Here is a 27,526-nt window from a genome sequence, read left to right on the forward strand (position 1 = left end):
TATGGAAAGAGTTTACCACACCACAATCGCAGTTGCAGTCACAAGCACAGTAACTCTCATTTCTCTCTGTTGGCTCCCTGGCTTCTCTCCTCCGCTCCTCCAGCAAGCTTCGTCCATCTCCTTCCGACTCTGGCTCCTGGAGTTGAGGCAGGCAGCTCCTTTTATATGAAACCTGCGAGGATTTCCAGTGTCCCAAAGGTTTGGCTCAGGAGCACATCCAGGACTTTTCTTTGCCCCCTGACAGCATCCTCAGAGCACAACAGGGCTTAGACAGTGAACTCCAATTACCATTTTGCTCTGTGGGAATCTGTGATGGCACCGTAACCTGGGGGGCTGTCACCTAACGGTTTGGGGGAGACAATGCTCTGTGCACCCTGTCTCACCTGGTCCTTCCACTCCATGGGTGACTGTGCCAGGTAAGGTTCCTGGGTGGCATCCCTAACACTGCCGCATGGACAAAAATCAGCTCATCCACCTTAATAAAAGAACAGGTGTGTGTGTGTGTGTGTGACCGCGTGTGTCTTCATCTGTGTATCTTTGTGTCTGTCAGGTTGCTGCATCTCTGTTATATGCTGTTTGTTATGGGATTTGTAAAAATAGTGCCAAAGTTTGTGATGCGCCAACTGTTGGAAAGAAAATTACAAAGCATTTTATTAGTTACATCCATCCATCCATCTCCATTATCCAACCAGCTATATCCTAACTACAGGGTCATGGGGGTCTGCTGAAGCCAATCCCAGCCAACACAGAGGGGACTGGGTGGTCTCTTGGTCTGGCAACCCTACAGATTTTATTTTTTTTTCTCCAGCCGTCTGGAGTTTTTTTTTTTTTTTTGTCCACCCTGGCCATCGGACCTTACTTATTCTATGTTAATTAATGTTGACTTATTTTTATTTTTTATTGTATCTTCTATTTTTCTATTCTTCATTTTGTAAAGCACTTTGAGCTACATTTTTTTTTGTATGTATATAAATAAATGTTGTTGTTGTAAGGCAGGAGGCAAACCCCAAGCAGGATGCCAGCCCACCGCAGGGCACACACACACACCCACCCACACACCAAGCACACATTAGGGACAATTTAGGATCGCCAGTCTAACCTAACCTGCATGTCTTTGGACTGTGGGAGGAAACCGGATGCATTATAAAATATATTACAATAGATGGTGCACTCCAAATGTTAACACGTCCAACAGAAAGTAACTTCTGAATAGACAGGAATCAGCTTATGCACTTTAATAAAAGGACAAGAGTCTATCTGTCTGTGTGTGTCCGTCCAGATGCTACATCCATCCATCCATTTTCTAACCCGCTGAATCCGAATACAGGGTCACGGGGGTCTGCTGGAGCCAATCCCAGCCAACACAGGGCACAAGGCAGGAACCAATCCTGGGCAGGGTGCCAACCCACCGCAGCCAGTTGCTACAGTTAGGAAGAAAAAAATGAAAAATAGGGAAATACGTACTGTAGAAAAGGGTCAAATTGAATTTTTGTTGTTGAACGTTATACTCCAGCAACAGCAGCGTGGTAGCGAATTTAATCCACCCACTCGGTCCCCATAAATGAGGGTTTATAGCTGTAATGCTAATGACTGATAACTTCATGTGGAAAGCAATAGATGAGTGAAAATAAAGATAAATCAAACCCTTGGCTGGAGCATCTAAATGTGGTAGGAACCACCAACGTATTTTCCCAGCAAAACACTTCGATTATAAGGGTGATCAGCTGGATGAGCAATGGCAAGAGGAAGCAACGAAAACGAGCAGCTCTGTCCAAAGAGGAAAAGGCCGTCGCCAGGAGAAGGGATCGTTTGACTACTTAGATTTCAACCCGTAGCACTTCTAGCTCCTTGAGTGAGCCACTTCACCTTTTGCCGCTCACATTGTAGAAATAGGAAAAGAACTCTACTCAAAGTGTAAATTAATCACGATAAAACATTGATTAAATACTTCATTGTACGACTGCCACCATACAATTACATAGAACTTCCTGAAGGCAGAGTTGCCCTCTAGTGGCTATAATGTGGTACTGTAAGCCATAGATCTGCCATTTGAATTCCCAGTGCTGCCCAGTAATGGTCTGGTGCAGGGGTCCTCAATCACGGTCCTGGAGAGCCGCAGTGGCTGCAGGTTTTTGCTCCAACCCAGTTGCTTAATAAAAAGCACTTATTGCTAAAGTAACACTTCTGCTTCACTTTAGTGATTTTGAGCTCTTATTGCTTAATTTTGTCTTAAACAGCTATTTTAATTGCTCCTTATTATCAATGACATGCAAATGACAAGAGAGAGCAGCATTTCTCCATTTAGCTTATTTACATTTACACCTGTGTGTATTTATCTGCACTATTGGGTTTAATTAAATACTTGGAAGAAAAATGAAGAGAAAAAAGTGAAGGACTGAGAATTACTCGTCCATTTTAGCCTTCAAATCATTTGCATGATAGAAAGGGAAAGAAAATCTAGGATATGAGAATGACCTGACATAGCAGAGTTAATTTAATTTCATAGCTTGTTAGTGCTTTATTGGCAAGAATTGCTTTCTAATTAAGCAACCAGGTCAGAACAAAATCCTGCAGCCACTGCGGCTCTCCAGGACTGGGATTGAGGACCCCTGGTCTGGTGTCCTGTCAAGGAATGGTTTCTGCTTTGTTATCTATCTATCTATCTATCTATCTATCTATCTATCTATCTATCTATCTATCTATCTATCTATCATGTAGTGCCTTTATATCCATCTATCTATCTTATAGTGTCTTACATATCCTTTAATAAATTGTACCTATCTACGTATTTATTATAGTGTATCCTTTCTTATAAGTCTCTTTTCTATCTGTGTGTTATATAGTGCCTTTTTTCAGCTCTCCGTTTACCTTTGATATGGTGCCTTTTGAATCCTTTGTTCTATATTGCCTTTGTTATCAATCTACTATAGACTGCCTTTTAAATTCTTTATTTTATAGCGCCTTTCCTTTCTATACATCTATCTATTATACAGTGCCTTTGTATTCTTTTTATATAGTGTCTTTCATTTCTGTATATTATATAGTGTCATTTTATTTATCCTTTATTTAGTACCTTTTATATTCTTTTTTTATGTAGTGCTTTTCCTTTTCATATATCTATTATATAGTGACTTTGTATCATTTTAATATAGTGCCTTTCATTTTTATTACCTATTATTATCTATTATTTACACCCTTTCACTTACTTAATTATATAGTGCCTTTCCTTTTTATATATCTATTATATAGTGTTTTGTATTTGTTTGAAACATGGCCTTTCAATTATATCCATAATATAGTGCATTTTTATCTAGTATTTATCTCCTTTCATTTTCTTTATTATATAGTGCCTTTTCTTTCTATATATCTATCATATAGTGCCCTTTTATCTATTAATTGGCTCATTTCAAATTCTTTATTATACAGTGCTTTTCTTTCCATACATCTCTTATATAGTCCCTTTGTATCCTTTTAATATAGTACCTTTCATTTCTATCTATTATAGAGTGCCTTTTTTATCTATTATGTATAGCCTTTCATTTCTGTCTATTATATACCGCCTTTCCTTTCTATATATCTTTTATATAATGCCTTTGTATCCCTTCTATACAGGGCCTTTCAGTTATATCTATTACATAGCACCTTTCATATCCTTAATTATATAGTGCCCTTTCTTTATACATATCTATTACATACGTAGTGCCTTTGTATCCTTTCTATATAGTGAATTTTATTTCTATGGTATACTGTAGTGCCTTTCCTTTCTATATATCTGTTACATAGTGTCTTTGTATCCTTTTTATCTAGTGCCTTTCATTTCTACTCATTATATAGTGCATTTGTGTTTTTCTTTCAATATATCTATTATATAGTGTCTTTATAACCTTTTTATATTGTTAACTTTATTTCTACTATATAGTGTCTTTCCTTTCTATGTATCTATTATATAGTGGCTCTGCATAATTTTTATATAGTGCCTTCCATTTCTATCCATTCTATAGTGTATTTTTATCCGTCTATCTCTTTTTTAGCGCCTTTCATATCTTTTATTATATAGTGGCATTGGCGATTCCAGCTCACCTGGTTTCAGTGTGGCCTTGTTACGCCTCCCCACGTGCACGTCTTCTAGTTCAAGGATGTGGCGCTTAAGACGCCTGGCGGCTCTGGACTGACCTCGCGCTGATGTACAGGAATGTGCCCAGGATTTGTGCCCAGTAATGGCCTGGCGTCCCGTCCAGGTTGGGCTCCCCCCTTGTTATGTAAAGTCCCAGCACCCAACTGACCTGAACAGTAAAGCTGAGTTCACGAGTGTGTCGCTGTGCTGAGCGCGAAGGTTGCCCATCTGTCTATTAAAGACAAAGGAGCAGTTTCGTTAACGTGCAATCTACCGATCATAAAATAAGTGTAAAGACATTAAGCTGTCGGTTTTGTGTGGGGGTGTTCTGTCCTGTAATCCTCCGGTCCCCTCGGAGTCGTAACAGCCCGCGCTATTCAGAAGACAACTTTGGAGAGCGAGTGAGTAGACAGGCGTCAGTCTGTGCGCTTGCGCTGTTTTGGGCGCTCATCGGGTGGGGTCCTCGTCCGGAGCACCTGTACATTTGCGCAGGCGTAGTGCGACGCTGGGTCTGTCGTTGCTGGTCCGGCGGTGCCGCTGCGCAGACGTCGCCTGGGTGGCCGTCGCTCTTCGAGGTGAACGCAGAACAAGCTGGCATTTTGGATTTCGCTCTTCGCCTGTCGATCCGCTCCCTCATACGCTTATGGCACATGTAAGTTGAGTGGAGGCGCCGCTTTTGTTTCGCCGTACAATGCGGGTCAGCACAGCTGGATTGGCTTTTGTGGGTCTTCTGGGTCGCACTTCGCATCCATCACTGGGAGTGACAGGCAGTGCTTCTGTTTATGTCTGGGTGCCTGTGTGGCTGAGTGTGTGTGCATGTATGTCTTATATGTGTCTTGTTTCAAGATAAGCGGACTCCACAGCCGTTTGAATATTACGGGCTGCATTTTCATACAGCTGCAGATGACAGCTCAAGATATCCCAATGAGAACGAGATCAGGAGAAAGGCGAACACCTCCATCCGCGCTTTAACCACCTTTGGACACGGACGGGTGGAAGAGGAGACCACAAGGAAGTGCGAAAGAGTCACTCAGTGGGGGAAGAGGTTAGTTATATAGGCGGAGGAGACGTGAGAAAGTCCCGATCGGGTAAGGCTGAGGGTGGCACGGGGACTGCCGGCGATGGCCAGCCACGGGAACTGCGGCTTCGCTTTTACATCCGTCACCCAGAGAGCTTGCAGACAGAAAGGGAGCGGATCTGCTTGTCGCTTGATTCATTTTGACCACAAGGGGTGCGGGTGCCCCACAAAACTAAGACAGGTGCGCCTGCGTTTAAGATGCCGCCGATCCGAGCAACCTGTGGCGTTCCGTCCTCGGCTACATGACTGGCATGGAAACGGCAGCCCGGAGCTACAGCGTCGCTTCTTCTTCAGTGACAGACAATTAGCAAAACGGTGCAAACAATAACGAGAATTAAAACAGTAATACGCTGGGTAAATAATCCACTGTACACTAAACAGACGTCTGCTGGGTGGGACTCGTCCGCGCCTTCCTCAAAGGTGCCTTTCAGCGCATTGTGTCAATGTGTGCTCAGAGGGTGGCGGGCACAAATCGCACGGCGTTCGGCAGCGAAAGGGCAACACGCAGAATGCCCATCATCATCATCATCATCATTATCATAGTCAAGTCATAGTTGTTATTATTGGACTTACCTGACATCGAACGCACACTTTTAAATGCGCTTAATACCATCGGCACGGTGCTGCTCGGGGAGGCTGCGGACCCCGCGCGACTGAAAATTTTGAATCACTGAGTACGGGACGCGGGCAGTTAACGTCGCACTGGCAGGAATTTCCTGACTGGATGAAAAATATCGCCCACCTTTTATGTTTCGGGTGGTAGATATGTTTTAGACATTTTAAGAATAGATGTGCATCGAACTTTTTATTTTTTACCTTTCAACTTTTCAAAGTAGTTGCTTTGCAATGTTAGTTGATAGACCCGCTGGTGCTGGTGGTGTGCCGACCAACGGAGCAGAAGGATGTGGAACAGGATAAGGGATGAGGGGAATTGGGCAATGCGGTCACGTGATTGGAGTCTGTGTGTGAAGCACCGGTGTGTGTGTGAGAGAGAGAGAGAGAGAGAGAGAGAAAAGCACCGGTGTGTGTGTGTGTGTGTGCAGTGAAAGCGACATCTGGGACAGAAAGGAATGAACGAATACACCAGTGGAGCTGACGCGACATATTATATAGTGCCTTTCACATATCTGTCTATCTGTCTAATTGAGGATGAGTTGATTTTAAACTGGTTACATATTAAGAATGTAGGCGGAGTACAAAATACAGTGGAAAGGGTCATTTACTCTTTATATATGGAAATTATTGATGTTTGTTAAACATGATTTTGTTTTTTTCTGAAATTCTCAAGGAATTGTTTTTGAGTTTGTGTGCAAAGTAGAAGGTATGTACTGTGGCAGTAATGGTGAAGTCATTTATGGGCAGAAGTAGGTAAACAGTTGTGCGTATGTGAAAGGCTGAGTTTATTCTTGTATTATTTTTTTAATTTTGTGTTATTTATTTGTATTATGTCTCCTTATTTGTCTTTTTCTTCTTCTTAAAGATATTGAGTTAATAAAGCTATTGTAATGATCATAACCTACATGTCTTTTCCCATACAAACAGATTTAAACCTACTATTGGCCACCCTGTATGTATATATATATATATATATATATATATATATATATATATATATATATATATATATATATATATATATATATTAGATATTAGATATTGTCTGAACGCAGTGTAGGAGGTGTGTACTGGGGTAGTAATGGTAGTGATTAATTATATGTGTGGTGACAAGATGTGTGAATCATGAAATTTATTTTAGGAATAGGAAAAATGTTTATTTATGTGTATATTGTTAGGAACACAGTTCACTTTATAACATGTGTTAAATGATTACATTGAAGTTTTATATTTGTCTTGCTATTCTATTTAATAAAGACTAATGAAAAAAATCATATAATTTGGAAAACAACAAGAAATAAAGCTAAGAGTAAGTCAACTACTGATGCATTACTGATGTTTAAGGTTTTAGTTAAAAGCAGAATAACAGTAGAATATTATGAACGTATTGATGGCACTGATCTTTTTAAATGCATGTGGGGTGTTGGGGAAGTGCATGTGCTATTTACTGTACTTGGAATTAATTATGTGGTTTTTACTTAGTGTCTTTCTTTGTTTTTGGTTTATATTTTTTTAATGATCTTCAGCTCTGTTTTCTGTGTTTAATTTGATGTTTAACTGTTGTTACTGATCTTTGGCTTAATAAAGAATTTAAAAAATAAAAATATATATTACGGTATCTTCCCTATCTATCTATCTATCTATCTATCTATCTATCTATCTATCTATCTATCTATCTATCTATCTATCTATCTGTATTATATAGTGCCTTTCACGTCTGCTGATCTGTTGCTCTACAGCAGTAGTAGACACTGATTCCCGATTTTCCAAGTCTTTCCAGTCTGTCTGTCTGTCCGTCTTTTGTCTCTAATGACAGAGCTCATTATGTAAGACACCTTATAGTTGAAGGCCGTGCTGCTTGTCCGGTGGTCGGACTCTGTGATTGGTGACATGGCGGGTGGTCTTTCTCACCTTATTATTATCTGCTTATCAGGGTTTGTTTCTTGGAGTGGTCTGGTCAGCCTGCAGGTCACTTTTATTGCCCTTTAATTCCAGTGTTTCTTTACAGTCTGTTGCTGCCATTCTGTGTTTCTCAAGCCCAGTGCCCCCCACTGCCCCCACCTCAGCTCATTCCACCTGCTATGCCCCCCACCTCAGCCCCCCAGGTGTGAGTCTATACAGCGGTGCACCTGTTGCTTACAGTGGCAGGTGTCTTTATCTCTGGGAGCGCCGCCCGCCTTTCTGATTCACTTTCAGCGAGTGCCACGGCTGACCTCTCATCTTACATAACGCCGCGCTGCCCGCCATTAACCAGCTCTTTGAAGTGCCTTCCTGTGGAGAGGAGAGGAGAGGCTGGGATGGGGCGTCCGGCCAATTACAGGGCATGTGGTCGTCCCTCAGAGCCGCTTCTGTGAGAAACGTTTTGTTGTAATGAATGAGGAGGAGTTCAGCGACTCCATTCAGCGAGGTTTTCTAAAGTCTTTCACATTTTCTTGATGTTAGACCTGCTGGCACCACTCCCAGCTGGCAGCCGTGGCACACGTCTCCTAAATGAATCCCAGGTTCACACACATTTGTCATTCCCCTGGGATTATTCACACCTTTGTCCTCACAGACCCCGCATTTCCCAAGTTCAAGTTCAGGTTGATCGCTGGGTGTTCTCAGTACATTGAAATGTTTACCTCAGTGTGTCTCCTCAAGACAGCCGACAAAAACTGTGAATTAGCGTAAAGCGCAATAATCCGGGGTGCTCATGAGAAACAGAGGTAGAGGTGCATAATGAAAAAAAAAAAAACAGCTGGATCAAATATTCAGTTATGTGCTTCAATTTAAATATTCTCAGCTGGAATTGAAATGTGTCATTGTCACCGTCTGGTAGAGTCCATAGTGGGCTAGAAGCCTAGTGCAGCACCAAAGCTAACGTCACCTTCATGATCACTGACCTTGAAGTCGTTTAATAAGATACCTCACACGCTTATGATTTTTAAACTTCTGGAAGAGTCTCTTAGAGGATTAGGGTTAGCTGTGCTACCCGTCTAAGATGGGTTGAAATCTAAGTAATCAACGTAGACTTCAATGTTAATGTTTGCAATGCATATGCATGTCTGTTTTGTGCCACGGGATTGATAAAAGCAGTGCTAATGTTTGTGTAGCGTCATCTGTTGGAATGACAAATACAATGAATACATATATATCTGTTATATGCCATATGGCGTGAGATTCATAAAATCAGTGCTAATGTTTGTGATGTGCCATCTGTTGGAATAATAAGTGCAATACATTTTTATTATTTAAAAATGTTTGCTGTGCTCTATCTGTTGGAATGACAAATGCAATGCATATATATATTTAAATATATATGTTATATGCTATTTGGTATGGGATTCATAAAAGAATTGTTAGTGTTTGTGATGTGCCATCTGTTGGAATAATAAATACAATGCATTCTTATTATTAAAATGTTGCACACTATCTTTTGGAATGACAAATGCAGTGCCAATGTATATCTGTTATATACCATTTGGTAGGGGATTCGTAAAAGCAGTGCTAATGTTTCTGATGCACCATCTGTTGGAATGACAAATGCAATATATATATATATATGTATCTATGTTATATGCCACTTGGTGTGGGATTAATAAAAGTAGCACTAAAGTTTATTATGCACCTTCTGTTGGAATGAAAAATGCAATGCATATCTATCTATCTATCTATCTATCTATCTATCTATCTATCTATCTATCTATCTATCTATCTATATATACTGTATATATACTGTATATATATATATATAATTACTAAATGAAGGTTGTATATATGCACGGCTGTGCCGAAAGCGCACGTGTACATTGCTTCAGCGCCACAGAGTCAAACCCAGCGGCTTACCAGAGTCAGTAGGTGGCGCCCAAACAACACAACACAACCGGTAAACTAAGCTTGATGTAAAGCGTGCATGCCAAAAAGTTGCCATGGTGACATATTTAAACTTGAAGTAGTGGTGCCTACTGACAGTACCAGCAGTTACTCCACTCCACTGTGCCAGCAGTCAGTGTGGCTTATTTGAAACATCCATCCATCCATTTCCTAACCCGCTGAATCCAAATACAGGGTCACGGGGGTCTGCTGGAGCCAATCCCAGCCAACACAGGGCACAAGGCAGGAACCAATCCTGGGCAGGGTGCCAACCCACCGCAGTTATTTGAAACACATGAGGGTAATTCAGTGTTAAAAGTAAGTTCAATTATGATTCCTAACATGATTTTTTTATTTCCAATTTACTTAATTTTAAACTTTGCACTCCGATATTTTTTTTACTTATGAGTGCAGCAACTCAAACACATTTTGGACTTAAATGATATAAGAATTAAATGTCAATTTTGGTTTTAATAAATTGGTTACTTTTACTACAAATATATTTATTTCATTAAATAAAAACTTTCTCAGGAAGCTCCCACCCTCCATGAGTTTTCATCCCTCCAAAGATCGGACGGAACAGAAAGTGATTGCCATTCTTGGATTTGCGATTCTTTAGAGAATCGGGAGTTTACTGGTGTATACAGTATATATATATATATATATATTGTGACAGATTGGGGCCATATCGCTCCCTTGAACCCCTGTCCAAGACTCCAGACACCAGGAAAAAGTCCAATAGTTGACTTTATTTAAATGCCACAGTGCACAAAGCACCCTCTCCTCCACTATACTCATAAGTCACACAATAATCACTATCACAAATACAATCCACCACTGCCAGACGCGTTGCCCTCCTACCACCCAGCTCAGCTCACCGTCTGGGAGCTGCCACAGTCCTTTTATATACCCTGACCCGGAAGTGTTCCCAATCCCCAGTCCATGTGATCCTGTATCACTTCTGGGTCAGGTAAAAAGTTCTTTTCTTCACGCCGGAAGCCCGTCGCTCTTTTTTTTACGAACTTCCTGGTTATAGGGCACAAATAAGTCTTTGGTCCTCTTTGCAGCTCCCTCTTTCGGTTGTGAGACTGTGGTGGACGTTAGCCGACTTGCTGACCAACCACAAGCGTTACCTGACAGGTACCCACCCATACAATCAGATTGTGATTCAGACTACGAATGCCTTTGAATGTAATTACCCCGATCTACATGCTGTCAAATAAACGAACCACACGCCGTGGCGCAACGCAAAGAGGCTTCGCTTCTAGTGCTGACGTCCGAGGTTCAATTCCTGAGAGGGGGTGCAGTGAGTGTGTCTACGCCTGATGAGCCCAGAATTAGGGTGAAACACGTGTCGCGTACTCTTTGTATTATTCGACAGTAAAACTACAGTGTATATATTGTGGAGGACTGCCGGCTTCCCATGCCAGTCCGCACCCCCAGGCCGCCAGCAGGATCGTGCCCCGACTTCCAGCAGGGCCTTATGGACTATGTAGTGTTTTGGATACCTTGGGGACCACCGGGAGTCGCTGTAGGGGGGCTCATGGGCTCTTGTGTGCCCTATAACCCGGGAGTACGTCACGGTCATGTGACAGGGTTGAAGAAAAGGACTGATTGCCCTGACCCAGAAGGAATAAGGAACTGTGGACTGTTGGGACAGGAACACCTCCGGGTCAGGGGCTATAAAAGGACGGTGCCTCAGTCCAGACCCTGAGCTGTGCTGGGTGGGCGAGGAGGAGTGATTAGTGTGTTAGTTTATTGAGATATGAGTAGTGTGGAAGGTGCTTGGTGCACTGTGAACCAAAATAAAGAGTCTTGGACTTTTACCTGGTGTCTGGAGTTGTACCTGAGGGTTCAAGGGAGCACTAGCGCCCCCTACTACCACAATATATATATATATATATATAATTTTATGCCATTTGGTATGGGGTTCATAAAAGAAGTGTTAATGTTAGTGATGTGCTTTCTGTTGGAATAATAAATCACGAGGGTCTAATGTTGTCCAAAATGGATAAAAAATGGTGGGCTTTCAGGGCTATAAGGCTAAAATATGAGAGAAAACCAAAAAAGCTTTACATCCACCCTGCATAACTAGACCTCAAGACAAGTCGAATGGTGTATCATATGTGAGGGTTTTCTCATAGTGGTGAGTCAGGAAGCACCCAACAAGAAAAACTGCAGATGTTATTCTCATGAACACCGACAAATACATAGAATGCAACATATAAAATTATACTGAAGAAATATGCAAGCCCCCCCCCCTAAAATCTCATCCACTGCCAAAAGCCAACTCACCAAAACTCACCTCTTCACCAGTAGAATGCACTAGAATGGAGGTTTGGTCTTCTAAAACCGACTGGAATGACTGTCATGGTGGTGCTGCCCCCTGGTGGCGGTATCTGTCATGACATCTGTGACCTACTGAATACTTCCTAAATGGTAATTGCTCGTTTCGAGACCCATCACTGGATACAAGTAAAGGTCTCAGTCTTCTTTAAACAACTGATATGGTGATGTTACCCACTGCCTGCCAAACTCCAAAGCTTTGGCACACCAAAGCGCCATAGTAGAAAGTTTTAACCCGGTAAGCAAACAAGAACTCCTACCGGTTACTCACTAAGCTGTACCTAATAAAGTGGCCACTGGGTGGGTGCTGAAGCCTGGCACTATGTGAGTGTAGGCGTCCCATCCAGGGCTGCTTTCCCCGACTCCCACAGTGATCACTAAGAAGAAACACATTAAGGAAATGAATGAACGGATTTTGGACGTCGTGTTGGCATCGTTTTTTTTCTTCCTGGCATCAGCAGCTCTGAGTTTGCCGGGTGCGGTGGGCTCCTCTCTTGGCTCTTTTTTTTTTTTTGTATAAATTTCCAAAGTGTCCCAACAGTTTGCTTGTTGTCAGCCTTTGGCTCAAGCTGGAATCGCATGTCAGAAAGAATTGCAAGTCAGCAGCAGAGGGCAGAGCGTCACTTGTCTGTGGCATCACTTTGAGGGCGGGCCACCTGTCTCAGTTGGTCCCAAGTGTGTGTAGCATCGTAAACTAATTTTGGAATTATTTGTAGCCATTTTTAATTCCCTTAGAACAGCACATATGTTACTCCAAGGGGGGACCCCCCTCCCATATCACACAACCCCCAATGTAATATACATATAATAGAGCAATCAAAACTCCGATGAGGGAGTTCATCCAGAACTTGTGTTAAATTTGAACAGCACTATGAGGACGGCCAAGACGCAGACCCAAACAGACAGCCCTCATATTTATTTGTTTCTGATTCAAGCCCCGTTTTGGCCTCCCACGTAAGTTGGGATCTGATTTTGTGATCGATTTTTCAGGTTTCGAGACCCGAGTTATACATCTGGGTGGTCATCGATTCAAGACAGATGCCGGCGTGAAGAAAGCGGTTGCACGAGTGGTTGCGAGGAGAAGTCCAAACCTTTTATTCTGCCTGCATCCGGGCACTGCCAGGCAGGTGCTGCGAGTGCATTGAGAAAGGGGGGGGGGTTAGACCACATTGAGAAATTACACAATCAGTTTTGTGAAGGTTCATTCCATTTCCTGATCAATCCCATTCTCTAACTTTAGCTTGACTCCCTCCCGTAGCGTGGGCAGATGTGATGGTGCTGAACCCTCAGTGTTTGATATGGCCTGTGTTATTCATCGTAATAGCCATAGTGTCATTACATGTGCCGGTAGATAGTGACTACCCACTGAGACGCCCTTCCTGGACCCCCAGAACACGGCAGAGAGGCACATGATCTTGTACCCACAGTTACAGAGCATGGCCAGATACTCTTGAATGCAGGAGGTGGGGGTCCCGATACATCAGTATTTCTAGTAGGACTGACTACTGCAATGCGGTGATCACTGGATGTTCACACTGTTCATTATACATCCATCCATTTTCTAACCTGCTGAATCCGAACACAGGGTCACGGGGGTCTGCTGGAGCCAATCCCAGCCAACACAGGGCACAAGGTAGGAACCAATCCTGGGCAGGGTGCCGACCCACTGCAGGGCACACACAAACACACCAAGCACACACTAGGGACAATTTAGGATCGCCAATGCACCTAACCTTCATGTCTTTGGATTGTGAGAGGAAACCCACGCAGACACAGGGAGAACATGCAAACTACACACAGGGAGGACCCAGGAAGCCAACCCAGGTCTCCTAACTGCGAGGCAGCAGCGCTACCCACTGCGCCACCGTGCCGCCCGTTCTTTATACAGCCTCCAGTTAATCTAAAATGCTGCTGCAAGAATTAATACAAGAACAAGAAAATACGAACACATAACTGCAGTTCTTAAATCCTGACTCCTGGTTAAGTTTAGGGCAGATTTCAAAATCCTCCTTTTAACATATAAAGCCTTACATGGCTGAGGTCCGGCTTATTTGTCTGAACTTATCATGACTTACAAACCTGAGCGCACATTAAGATCTCAAGATGCCGGTCTGCTTAGGATTCCAAGGATTAATAAAATAACAGCGGCAGGTCGTGCCTTTAGTTACAGGACCCCCCTAAATTGTGGAATGGTCTGCCTGCTACTGTAAGAGATGCTCCTTCGGTCTCAGCTGTCAAAGACTCACTACTTCAGTTCAGCACACCCTGACTAGAGCTGCTGATCAACTGTACAGACTGTATCTCTGTTGTCAGCCATTAGCACTAAAACATAAGGAACACGATAGTTATAATTTGTTACTAACCCTCACCTATTCTGTTTGTCTTCTCGGTACTCAAATGTGGCACTTGGTGCCACGGCCCACCTGCCAAGTTGTTTTGCCTGCCTAAGGTAATGGAGGATCGCAGGAATCGTCGGGTAGAAGGGTCCTTTCATCGGATTGGCTGACCCAGCGCTGTTTCGGCTGTGAAATGGCCAATAGGGGGGCGACAGCTTGATGGCTGAGGTCCCCAGGACTCTAAACAAATCCAAATCTTTTTATGTGGTATCATCTACTGTTACATTTTGCTACCTACTTCTAATATCCATCCCTCCATTACCCAACCCGCTATATCCTAACTACAGGGTCACGGGGGTCTGCTGGAGCCAATCCCAGCCAACATAGGGAGAAAGGCAGGAAATAAACCCTGGGCAGGGCACACACACACCAAGCACAATTTAGAATCACCAACGCACCTAACCTGCATGTCTTTGGACTGTGGCAGGAAACCCACGTAGACACAGAGAGAACCCAGGAAGTGAACCCGGGTATCCATACTGCGAGGCAGCAGTGCTGCCCACTGCGCCACCGTGCCACCCTACTTGTAATATTTTTATCTTTATATTGTATTCAGGATTACTTGTGTTCTCTTCTGTGTATTGTATTGTATTGACCCCCTTTTTCTTTTTGACACCCACTGCATGCCCAACCTACCTGGTAAGGGGTCTCTCTTTGAGCTGCCTTTCCCAAGGTTTCTTCCATGTTTTCCCTAATTTGGGAGTTTTTCCTTGTCTTCTTAGAGAGTCAAGGCTGGGGGGCTGTGAAGAGGCAGGGCTTGTTTAAAGCCCATCGTGGCACTTCTTGTGTGATTTTGGGCTATACAAAAATAGGGTGGGATGCTGCTGTACCACCCAATAAAGTTCTGCAGCATCATGAGTGCACATGTATCTGTTCGATTAGCACACCTCATATACGGATTCTTCCGGGTCCGTTTGACGCACATATTTTTAAAAGGTGATTGTTTTATGAAAGGTAAATTGTGTAGAAATGTGCATACGGCAGGTTTAATAAATCTGTTTTTGTTTCTGGTGTTGGGCATTTTCCTGTTTTTTTTTGGACTTCACTCTCAAATCCATGCAAAGTGTTATAAATGGCGCCTGTCATCCACTCTGCTTTTGCCTTTACTAGGGAGACATAACTATAAGAATTGCACAGAGCTTCACATAAAGGCAGCGCACTCATCGGTCACAATGTCTCAGGTCTTTTTCAAGTCATTGGCATTTTACTTTGGATCAATTCAAGCATGTATAGTAAATCATGTGAAGAATGGCGAGTTGTCATCTTTCTTGGAACAGTAATAGCAGGTCAGGTGTGCCAGGGCACAATCTGCTGCCAACCCTTAGACTTTGGACTCGCCCCTTCTCTTCTGCTAATGCTCTAAACTCTTCTGTACTTTCCAGTCCAGGAAAATGGCTGCCATATCAGACCTGGGACTGTTTGTAATAATCGACTCACAGCTGCTAGGTGGACATTTCTCCTGTTGTTGAATAAGTCGTCACGGATTACTGTATTTTATTTAGTCTTTGTTGATAAAAAGGATGTGAGACTTCACTCACGTCATCACCATTGACACACAGCCCACGCCACCTCCTTACTCGACTCCTTCAGACCAAAGGGTAAAACCTCGACATCAGCACTGAGTCTGTCACCTCGAGAGAAAACTCCACACTTCCAAAAGTTCATGACGGCCTTGCTGAATATGGAGCCCACGAAAAGCAAGGTGGCGCAGTAGTGTTCCTCTTAGTGAAGACCTGTGTGTGTTAAGAGGGTCACTGCTTTCTCCAGACCTTTAAAAACGGAATTTAAGTTTCTGTTGTATTTTTACAACTGTGCTGTTTGAGACGAGTAGCTTTTCTGATGTTGTCATGCACTGTCAGCAGCAGCTGACACAAAACAAATACAGCAGCCTTCTCCTCAGGCACACTTCAGATGTGTCAGTCTGTCGGCCGTGTGCTGTCTGTCCTCTCTGTCTGAGATATCTGAGCTCAGGCTCAAGGTCACAGTTATGGCCGTGTAGAGAGAACCGTGAAACTCCTACTTGCATGTTTGGTCAGAATAGTGACAGGGCTACAATACCAACAAGAAGATATGCATATAAATATGAATAAATAAGTAAATACTGCGAAATGAATAGCCTCGACACACGAAAACGTGTGTCCTGAGAGCTGAACTGGAAGTGACGTCTTCAGACTCAGGCAGAATTTTCTGTGTCTGGTCTGCGTGGATAAAATAAGAAGGTTCAGTGCACCCTGCCACCCCATGCCCTGGTGTGGAATTCCCTTCTTTTGGTCCCTGTAGCTGGCACCCATGCACACGTGTGTGACAATACATAAATAGTGTGACAATACATAAATAGTATATACTGTATAACGTATGATGACGTCCTAGCTAGATAACATCTGCAAGAGATGCCAGCTGATCCAGCACCTCGAGCTCAGGGTCGCTGAACTGGAGGAGGAGTTGGCTGACCTGCTGTAATAGAGAATTGGCGGACTTGGCCCAGGTGTCCTTTAGAGAGATAGTGTGCACCCCTAAGGTGGCCCGAGACCAGACAGGTAGGAATAGGTGGGTCTCACACTGTCCGGCATCAACCCCAGAATTAGAAGTGTCTAAACATGTCCTGGCGGAGCTGGACGGTGACTCTGATAATTCTGAGGTGGTAGGCATTGAGGAGCCCCAACGGGCCACCTCAAAACCAGTTCCCAAAAAGAGAGAGGTAGTGATAGTTGGGGACTCAATCATTAGGGGATTGAAGCGCAGGTGTGCTCCAGAGAGAGAGTCACAGCACAGGTGGGAGACCTCCTGTGGATAGGCTCTTGGCCAGAGCGGGTGGATCCAGTTGTCATTGTCCACGTTGGAACAAATGACATACATAAGGGTAGTCTGTCAGTTCTGCATCCAAATTCAAAGAGTTAGGTACCAAGCTGAGGAGCAGAACTGACAAGGTAGTCTTCTCCAGTTCTGCCTGTGCCACGCGCCAGTCCAGGTAAGATTGAGGAGATTAGAAGGCTTAACGCGTGGCTTAAATCTTGGTGCAGGGTAGAAGGGTATAGGTTTATGGGGCATTGGGACTCCTTTTGGAACAGATGGGACCTGTTCCGCGTGACGGGTTACATCTGAACCGGAGGGGCACCAATGTATTGGGGAGGCGTATGTGTAGGCTAGTCGAGGATTGTTTAAACTAGGGAATGGGGGCAGGGAGTTTAGGACAGGCCAGATTTAGATCTATACATGGAAGAACAAACAATGTAAGCACTATGTGAGATAGATAGATGTGAAAGGTGTTATAAAATAGGTAGTTAGTATCCATCTATCTATCTATTATATAGTGCCTTTCAATATCTATCTATCTATCTATCTATCATTATATATAGTGCATTTCATATCTATCTATCTATCTATCTATCTATCTATCTATCTATCTATCTATCTATCTATCTATCTATCTATCTACGTGACTCGCCATCAGAGGTGTGTACTCCAGCACATCAGAAGGCTCCTAAGCCTGATGTTTGCATTGCCTTCCATTTGCAAGTTAAATGACTTGCTGTGCAGGAGGAGGACAAGCCCAGGTGTCTCTCACAGTACAAACAAAGAGTCTCATGAATATTGATGACACTTCACATTGTGAGCTTTGAGTATTTTTATGTTCCTTTCCAGAATTGTGTGTATGTGAGAAATGAAGGATCAATGCCTGAAATCTTTCACATGTGCTTGGGTGTGTTTGTGTTGATGGCGTGTGTGTGTGCTGCTGTGTGTGCACAGGTGCCTGTTCAGGTGTAAATATGTTAATGTGTGCCTACCTGTATTTGTGCCCGTATGCAAATGATATGCTTATGTCTGTGTGAGTGAGTGCTTGTGGTTGATGGGCTTATGTGTACAGGTGTTTGTGTAAAGGATTTGTTTGTGCAGGTACCAGTTTTCCGTATGTGTGTCTTTGCGTGCATGTTGTGTTTATGGGGTGCATATCTGTGTGCGTCCTAATATGTGTAGTTGTTTGTGCTCGTCTGCATTCTGTGTATATACATACATGATTGATCTTTCAATGTTTATTATAAGTGAGCTTTTGGAACATTAACAGTACATACAGGTGGTTGTGGATGTGTGTACGGTATGCTGCAGTGTGTGCTTACGCAAGTGCTGTCTATGTGTATGTTGTGTACAGGAGGTCCACAGGAGGTCCAGGATATACCAGCAGGTGTCAATGCTCTTTAAAATGTGTATTTGTGGGTGTGTGTGGGTATGTGATTGTTTGTCCTACACTTGCATTTTTGGCATGAATACTGTGGTGGGGCCGTCCCAGAATTCTCCTTTATGTGTGCAGACTTCTCTAAAATTCACAAAAACCTGCTAATAACAAGCAGATTATACAAGCTCACACACTTTGGTGTTACAAAAAGTCAATCAAACAATGAGATGCTACAAATGAAAGACATAACAGCGCCAGAGAAAGTCCATGGAGGAGCAAATCGGCTGATTCAGGGCTAAGGGGTATGAGCTATAAGGAGAGACTGATGGAGTTGGACCTTTTCAGTTTAAGCAAGCAGACATTAAGAGATAACCTGATTGAAGTGTTTAAAATTATGAAGGGACTTAACATAAGACAGTGACTTTAAAATGAGTTTGAGAACACGGGGACCCAGTCGGAAACTTGTGAAGGGTAAATTTCACACAGAGAACCACAGATACCTGGAATGAGTGACCGAGTAATGTGGTGGAGAGTCAGAAATCAGAGACCCGCACAGCTCGACTTGATGTGATTTTGGACAGTCTTGGTGAACTATTATATAGTGCCTTTCAGAACTATCTATCTATCTATCTATTATATTTTACCTTTCATATCTATCTATCTATCTATCTATCTATCTATCTATCTATCTATCTATCTATCTATCTATCATATAGTGCCTTTCATATCTATCTATCTATCTATCTATCTATCTATCTATCTATCTATCTATCTATCTATCTATCTATCTATCTATCTATCTATCTATCTATCTGCCTTTCTATCTATCATATCTATCCTATCTATCTATCTATCTATCTATCTATCTATCATATAGTGCCTTTCATATCTATCTATCTATCTATCTATCTATCTATCTATCTATCTATCTATCTATCTATCTATCTATCTATCTATCTATCCTTTCATATCTATCTATCTATCTATCTATCTATCTATCTATCTTTCATATCTATCTATCTATCTATCTATCTATCTATCTATCTATCTATCTATCTATCTATCTATCTATCTATCTATCTATCTATCTATCATATAGTGCCTTTCATATCTATCTATCTATCTATCATATAGTGCCTTTCATATCTATCTATCTATCTATCTATCTATCTATCTATCTATCTATCTATCTATCTATCTATCTATCTATCTATCTATCATACTCAGATCCCACTCCACTCTCAAATCCTCAATGTAATGATTCTAGAAAGAGTACAGACTACGTGGTCGGTGCAGATTAAGGTCAGAATCGGTGTCCATTTTTTGAAGAGTCCCGACTGCATCATTTCATTTGATGAGCTCCTGACCCCCCAGGCTGCCTAAGGGCCAAATCTTCTTCCAACAAGCAGGACGCACAGCTTAGGTGGCACCAAGCCGAGCCCTCTGGCAAGTACAAACAAAGGCAGGTGTTTTGGAGGCAGAGGTGAGAACGGACTGTAGAGAGAGAGTTCCTAATGTTCAACACCTTCTGTGCACAGCGTTGGCATCTGTCTGGAGAGCTGGCGCCTTTACCACCTTTGTGTGTGTGTGTGTGTTTAATGCCAAACAGCTTATGAGTAACCTGACCACAGCCTCTTCTCATGCAAGTTAGGCAGTGCTTCTTCTTTGAATATTCAGCCCAGTATGATGATAACATTATAGGAAATAAAAATGAGACTTAGTTATATAGCATCTTTGTTATCAAGATTTAACCACAATTACCATTCATTTCCATGGTGTATCTGTGTGTGTGTGTGTGTGTGTGTGTGTTTCCAGTTCTATATAATTTATATCTGTACTCGCTGGCCTCCTTAAAAACTCGAGGGTAAATATCTGGTCCTGGTGATTTGTTTGATTCAGCCTATTTAATCTGAGTAGCACTTCTCGCTCTACAATTTCCAAATTTCCCCTTAGTAGTCCCTGTTACCACTGGGAGGCTGTTCACCTCCTCACATGTGAAGACCTCATAAACATGTGAGTTTAGAGCATCTGCTATTTCACTGTCTGTTTGTTTTAATCCCCCTTTACTATTCCTGATGCACTTCACCTCCTCCTTGACTGTTCTTTTACACCAGGAGTTGGGTTTACTGGTGGACCTCCCTAACTTCTGTCCTGTCTGAATTGCTCAAATGATGAATTGTACTGACATGTCAATTATCGGAGGACTAGTTTTACCTGGGGTTATTTTTTACAGTCTCTTTATAGAAGGTAAATGGTTCTGTAATCTTTACTTATAGATTGAACACTCAGTCTACACAATGGTACTGACACGAGCAATTCAGATGTGATTAAAATCATAATGGTCCTGTAATAATTACTTTACCTCACTTCTTGGTGTAAAGATTATGCTGTTTAAATAGGGCTTTAGTTTTCTTCTTCTTCTTCTTTCGGCTGCTCCTGTTAGGGGTCGCCACAGCAGATCATCTTCTTCCATATCTTCCTGTCCTTGTCATCTTGCTCTGTTACACCCATCACCTGCATGTCCTCTCTCACCACATCCATAAACCTTCGCTTAGGCCTTCCTCTTTTCCTATTCTCTGTCAGCTCCATCCTTAACATCCTTCTCTCAATATACCCAGCATCTCTCCTCTGCACATGACCAAACCAACACAATCTCGCCTCTCTGACTTTGTCTCCCAACCGTCCAACCTGAGCTGACCCTCTAATGTCCTCATTTCTAATCCTGCCCATCCTCGTCACACCCAATGCAAATCTTAACATCTTTAACTCCACTGCCACCTCCAGCTCTGTCTCCTGCTTTCTGGTCAGTGCCACCGTCTCCAGCCCATATAACATAGCTGGTCTCACTACCGTCCTGTAGACCTTCCCTTTCACTCTTGCTGATACCCGTCTGTCACAAATCACTCCTGACACTCTTCTCCACCCACTCCACCTGCCTGCACTCTTTTTTTCACATCTCTTCCACACTCCCCATTACTCTGTACTGTTGATCCCAAGTATTTAAACTCATCCACCTTCACCAACTCTACTCCCCTCATCCTCATCATTCCACTGACCTCCCTCTCATTCACACACATGTATTCTGTCTTGGTGGTCCTACTGACTTTCATTCCTCTCCTGTCCTCTCATATTTCCACCTCTCCAGGGTCTCCTCAACCTGCACCCTACTATCACTACAGATCACAATGTCATCAGCAAATCATAATCCACAGGGACTCCTGTCTAATCTCGTCTGTCAACCTGTCCATCACCATTGTAAATAAGAAAGGGCTCAGAGCCGATCCCTGATGTAATCCCACCTCCGTCACTCCTACCGCAGACCTCACCACTGTCACTCTTCACTCATACATATCCTGTACAACTCTCACAAACTTCTCTGCCACTCCCGACTTCCTCATAATATACCACAGCTCCTCTCAGTCACCCTGTCATTTGCTTTCTCCAGGTCCACAAAGACACAATGCAACTCTTTCAGTCCTTCTCTATTCTTCTCCATTAACATCCTCAGAGCAAACATTGCATCTGTGGTGCTCTTTCTTGGCATGAAACCATCCTGCTGCTCACTAATCATCACCTCACTTCTTAACCGAGCTTCCACTACTCTTTCCCATAACTTCATGCTGTGGCTCATCAATTTTATCCCCCTGTAGTTACTACAGCTCTGCACATCACCGTAATTCTTAAATATCGGCACCAGTACACTTCTTCTTCACTCCTCAGGCATCCTCTCACTTTCCAAGGTTCCATTAAACAATCTGGTTAAAAACTCCACTCCTATCTCTCCTAAATACCTCCATGATTCCACAGGTAGGTCATCTGGACCAACGGCTTTCCCATTCTTCATCCTCTTCATAGCTGTCCTTACTTCCTCCTTGCTAATCCATTGCACTTCCTGATTCACTATCTCCACATCATCCAACCTCTTCTCTCTCTTGTTCTCTTCATTCATCAGCCTCTAAAAGTACTATTTCAATCTGCTCAACACACTCTCCTCACTTGTGAGTACATTTCCATCTTTATCCTTTATCACCCTAACCTGCTGCACATCTTTCCCAGTTTGGTCCTTCTCTGTAGTCCACAGGTCATTTTCTCCATCTTTAGTGTCCAACCTTTCATCATCATATTCCTTAGCTTTGTCCTTCGCTGGCTGTCTCTTCACCTTGTACTTTATCTCCGTGTATTCTTGCCTTCTTTCTGCAATTCTGCTTTCTTTTTATAATTTTCAATTTGTATTGGTCACTATCTTACATTTTCATGATAGCCAGAATTTTAGACACCTGTCATTAGGACAGCATCCCGGGTTGTCAGAGGTGAGCCGTGGGTAATCAACACTTCTTCATTCAAGTTTTGAACTCAATACACCTTTAGGCAAATGTCCCTTTTGTTTAAAAAGTCTTTGAAGGAATACCCTTTGTGTTGGCCTATCATTGAATCTCTGGTCCCCAGTTTTGATATTCAAGGTAAGAATCCTTTAAAAGTTAGGGTAAAGATGGCTGATGTTACACCACATGCCCTGTGTTCACTCGTTCCTCTCCTTTTCTGACACTGAGAAGTTCCTCCATGTTTTTATCACATCCTACGTTGTCCGCTGTAACTCTCTACTGGCAGGTGGTCCTTCTAATTTGTTATCTCCGAGTATTCACTCAACCCACATAACTCCATTTCTATTCTGTCTTCAAAACAAGAGCTGACAGTGCTGTGGGAAGAGAAGATGGAGGAAGCCCATGAAAGAGAGCATGGGAAGTGCCAAGGAATCAACTTTGAATGCTATCAGATGAAATGGCTGGCATGGAATCTTCCAGTGGAAGAAATCTAAAGAGGATTTCCAGGCCAGTCATTATGGGGAGCCCAGGGGTTTAGACTTCAGAGCATGGGTGTCCAACTCTGGTCCTGGTGGGCCGCAACGGCTACAGGTTTTCATTCTCACCCTTTTCCTAATCAGTGACCAGTTTTGGCTGCTAATTCCCTTTTTTTCCCTTCATTTTAACAGCCCTGTTAGAAGGATTCAGTCCTCTGAATTGATTCATTTCCTCATCAAATGGCAGCCAAACAGAAATAAGGCATGAAACGAGCCAACAGATGACCAGCTAAACTGGTGCTTCAAACTCCAACCAGTTTCTTAATGAGAAGCCGATGTCTGCTGTTAATTAACCCCATTATTTAATTCCACGGCTTCTTGCTGCTCTCGTTCTGCCACAGCAGACATTTCCAAAACTGTCGATTTTCTGTTTTTCATAAGAACATCAAAGTGTTTTGGTGACCTGAGAGATCAGCCTTACTAAGACCTTCACCTTTCTTTATTTTCAGATATTGTGTGATGGGCACAGGTGAGCTGGTCATGTAGCGGCGCGTTTTGTGTCTCATTATTGTTTGGCTGCTAATTAAGGAAAAAGAAACAATTAAAGGGCCTGAGTCAAGTTAATTAAAAGAAGTAATTAGCAGCAAAACTGGTCACTAATTAAGTAGATGGTAAGAATGAAAACCTGCAGCCACAGTGGCACTCCAGGACTGGAGTTCGACACCCCTGCTTTAGAGGATCTTGTGGCAAGAGACTCGCCATCGAGGAGGCTGTGGCTGAAACACAATGACCTCTGGAACATCTCATTACATCTCAACCTTCTGAAAAACACACAAAGCATTGATTTCAACCAGAAATCAACATAAAACATCTATTGCTAAGTGCTGTGGCTGTGCGGTATCTCTGGCAGCAGCGGCTTCGACGGGAGATCTCGGTGGCCGGCAGTAATACGCAGAGGGCCAGCTACCTGGCTGTCTTTGTGTAGCAGTGGCAGTCGCAGTGTGGCGCAATCTGGTTTGTACCTCTTGTTATTGTAAGTGGCGGTCTTCCCAGGCAAATGTTGCTGTAGGCACACCAGCAGAGGTGGATAGAGTAGCCAAAAATTGTACTCAAGTAAGAGTAGCGTTACTTGAAAATAATATTACTCAAGTAGAAGTAAAAAGTACTTGGTGAAAAGACTATGCAAGTACTGAGTAACTGTTTGATCATAATAAATGATTTCATTTTTAGAAATGTAATAAGACAGAGAAAAATATAAAATAATGTGCACATTCTGCTATTTCCAAATAACAAAATAAAAAATGAGTAAAAATACAGTGAAACCTCTAGATACGATCACCTCTGTATACGAGAAATTCAAGATAAGAGGAAAGTATGAGCGAAAAATTCGAATCTAAATACGAGCATTGGCTTGCGTAACGAGCCACGAGCCAGGTGTTTCCCGGTCCGCCGCGACTCGGGGATTCACCCAAGCTGACGCTGCCAGCCCGTCAGCTCACCCAGTGTTCCTTGTTCTCCCGTAGCGTGAGGATCTACGCGTTTGTGCGCTTGTGATTTCATTGTTTCGCTGTAACAGTTCGCTGTATAAGCGTCTCCAAAAATATTGCGGACATGCAGATGGAGAATAGGAGACGATTGCCCTCAAGAGGAGTACTAGGGTGTTGTACCGTGTTAGCCATTATGAATGTAGAGAAAAGCCAAGCAAAATGACACGTTTTATTGGCTAACTAAAAAGATTACAATATGCAAGCTTTGATTACGTCTTGCCTGAAGAAGGGGCCTGAGTTGCCTCGAAAGCTTGCATATTGTAATCTTTTTAGTTAGCCAATAAAATCAATCAATCAATCAACATTTATTTATATAGCACATATTCATACAAAAAAATGTAGCTCAAAGTGCTTTACAAAATGAATAGAAAAATAGAAGACACAATAAAAAATAAACAGAAGTCAACATTAATTAACATAGAATAAGTAAGGTCCGATGGCCAGGGTGGACAGAAAAAACAAAAAAAACTCCAAAGGCTGGAGAAAAAATAAAATCTGTAGGGGTTCCAGACCACGAGACCACCCAGTCCCCTCTGGGCAATCTACCTAACATGAATGAAACAGTCCTCTTTGGGTTTAGGGTTCTCACGGAAGGACTTGATGGTGATGGTCACGTAGACTTCTGGCTTTCAGTCCATCAATGTTGGTGCATCATGATGCTTTGAGTAGGTGGTGGTGGCGCAGGTCGCCACCACAAAGAAACCGGAAAAAGAAACAGAAGAGAGAGTTGGGGTCAGTACGGATTTTAGAGCCACTATGAATAGTTATTGTGATGAATTGAACATACAGAGTATCAGGATTAAGTTAAAGTGAAGTTATGAGAAGGCCATGTTAAAGTCATGTGTTTTCAGCAGTGTTTTAAAGTGCTCTACTGTATCAGCCTGGTGAATTCCTATCGGCAGGCTATTCCAGATTTTAGGTGCATAACAGCAGAAGGCCGCCTCACCACTTCTTTTAAGTTTTGTTCTTGGAATTCCAAGGAGACACTCATTTGAAGATCTAAGGTTACGATTTGGAGTATAAGGTGTCAGACATTCTGATATATAAGATGGAGTGAGATTATTTAAGGCTTTATAAACCATAAGCAGTATTTTAAAGTCAATCCTGAATGACACAGGCAACCAGTGTAGTGACATCAAAACTGGAGAAATGTGTTCGGATTTTCTTTTCCCAGTTAGGATTCTAGCAGCTGCATTCTGCACTCGTTGCAAATGATTGATGTCTTTTTGGGTAGTCCTGAGAGGAGTGCGTTACAGTAATCTAGTCGACTGAAAACAAAAGCGTGAATTAATTTCTCAGCATCTTTCAATGATATAAGAGGTCTAACTTTAGCTATGTTTCTTAAGTGAAAAAATGCTGTCCTAGTGGTCTGATGAATATGCGATTTAAAGGTGTCATTTTGCTTGGCTTTTCTCTACCCTCAAGAGGATAGAGAGAGAGAGAGAGCGACGAGCGAGCGAGCGAGAGAGAGAGAGAGAGCGAGAGATAAGGAGAGAGAGAGAGAGGCAGAGGCGTGCGAGCGAGCAAGAGAGAGATAAGGAGAGAGAGATGCGCACGAGAGAGAAAAATCATCAGCTCAGTTATGATCACATGACGCTCAGCAAACAAAGTGTATCCACACTTATTTATCAGTGTTATTTGTTAGGAAAATTGATTTTTATGTTGATATTTTTGGAGGTGCGGAACGGATTAACTGGATTTCCATTATTTTCAATGGGGAAGTTTGTTCTAGATACGAGAAATTTGCTATACAAGCTCAGTGCTGGAACGAATTAAACTCGTATCTAGAGGTTCCACTGTAAATAACATCTTTACAAAATAAAGATGCACAAATAACACAAAGTTCCAAATCTCAGTTTTTCACAACAAAGCTTTTGAAGCCGATACCTACAGTAGGTAACATGTATGTCTGAACAGTGCCAAGTACTTACAGTGATGAGATATCCTGCACACTGACAGTATAATACTGCATATTCACTCGCCCTCCAAATAGCACAGCTGATAGAAAATAACATCAGAACAAGGCAGCTTGTGCGCGTACAAGAAGTCTCACTTCACCTTGACTGTCTGTGTCTGTGCATGTTTGGTTAAAGCCGGCTTGTTCTTCAATGAATGAAGTGATGGTTAAGCTTCGGCAAGAGTTGTCTCTCAAGGTTCCTGCAGTGAAGCTGTGACCGTTTAGCAGTGATCAGGAGCCCTGCATGATTAAAAAGTCGCTCACAGACTGCCGACGCAGGAAGTTTGTGTGGTCATGTGACTGCATGGCTACATCTGATTACTGAAACAGATTCTTGTGATTATTGTTGCTACGTCTGATTGGTGAAACAGTCATTCAGTAGATCCACTGGCGACCTCTATCTGACTAAAATATAGTGTATATAAATGTGTAAATGGAAAAAAGTAACGAGTCGTTTGTGGCCCAATGTAGCAGAGTAAGAGTAGCGTTTCTTCTTCACAAATGTACTCAAGTACAGTGATACCTTGAGATACGAGTTTAATTCGTTCTGTGACCGGGCTCGTAAGTCAAAATGCTCGTATCTCAAATCAATTTTCCCCATTGAAATTATTTTGCAATGAGATTAATTCGTGCCAGCCCCCAAAAAACCACC

At 42.6% G+C, this 27,526-nt stretch overlaps 1 protein-coding gene across 2 annotated transcripts in view; it reads left to right on the forward strand.

The window, feature by feature from the left end:
- The first annotated feature begins 4,596 nt into the window (after positions 1–4,596).
- The window catches only part of fhdc1 (FH2 domain containing 1), a 93,026-nt gene continuing 70,096 nt past the window's right edge, over positions 4,597–27,526 (forward strand). Inside the window, exon 1 of one of the 2 annotated variants that reach the window (XM_039750264.1) lies at positions 4,597–4,766. The gene's annotated coding sequence lies outside the window, so the exon portion shown is untranslated. Of the gene's footprint in view, positions 4,767–5,111; positions 5,160–27,526 lie in introns of those variants that run through there. The other variant, XM_039750265.1, reaches the window with a different exon arrangement.

This window comes from Polypterus senegalus, chromosome 4 (assembly GCF_016835505.1).
Source record: "Polypterus senegalus isolate Bchr_013 chromosome 4, ASM1683550v1, whole genome shotgun sequence".
Taxonomy (NCBI): domain Eukaryota; kingdom Metazoa; phylum Chordata; class Cladistia; order Polypteriformes; family Polypteridae; genus Polypterus; species Polypterus senegalus.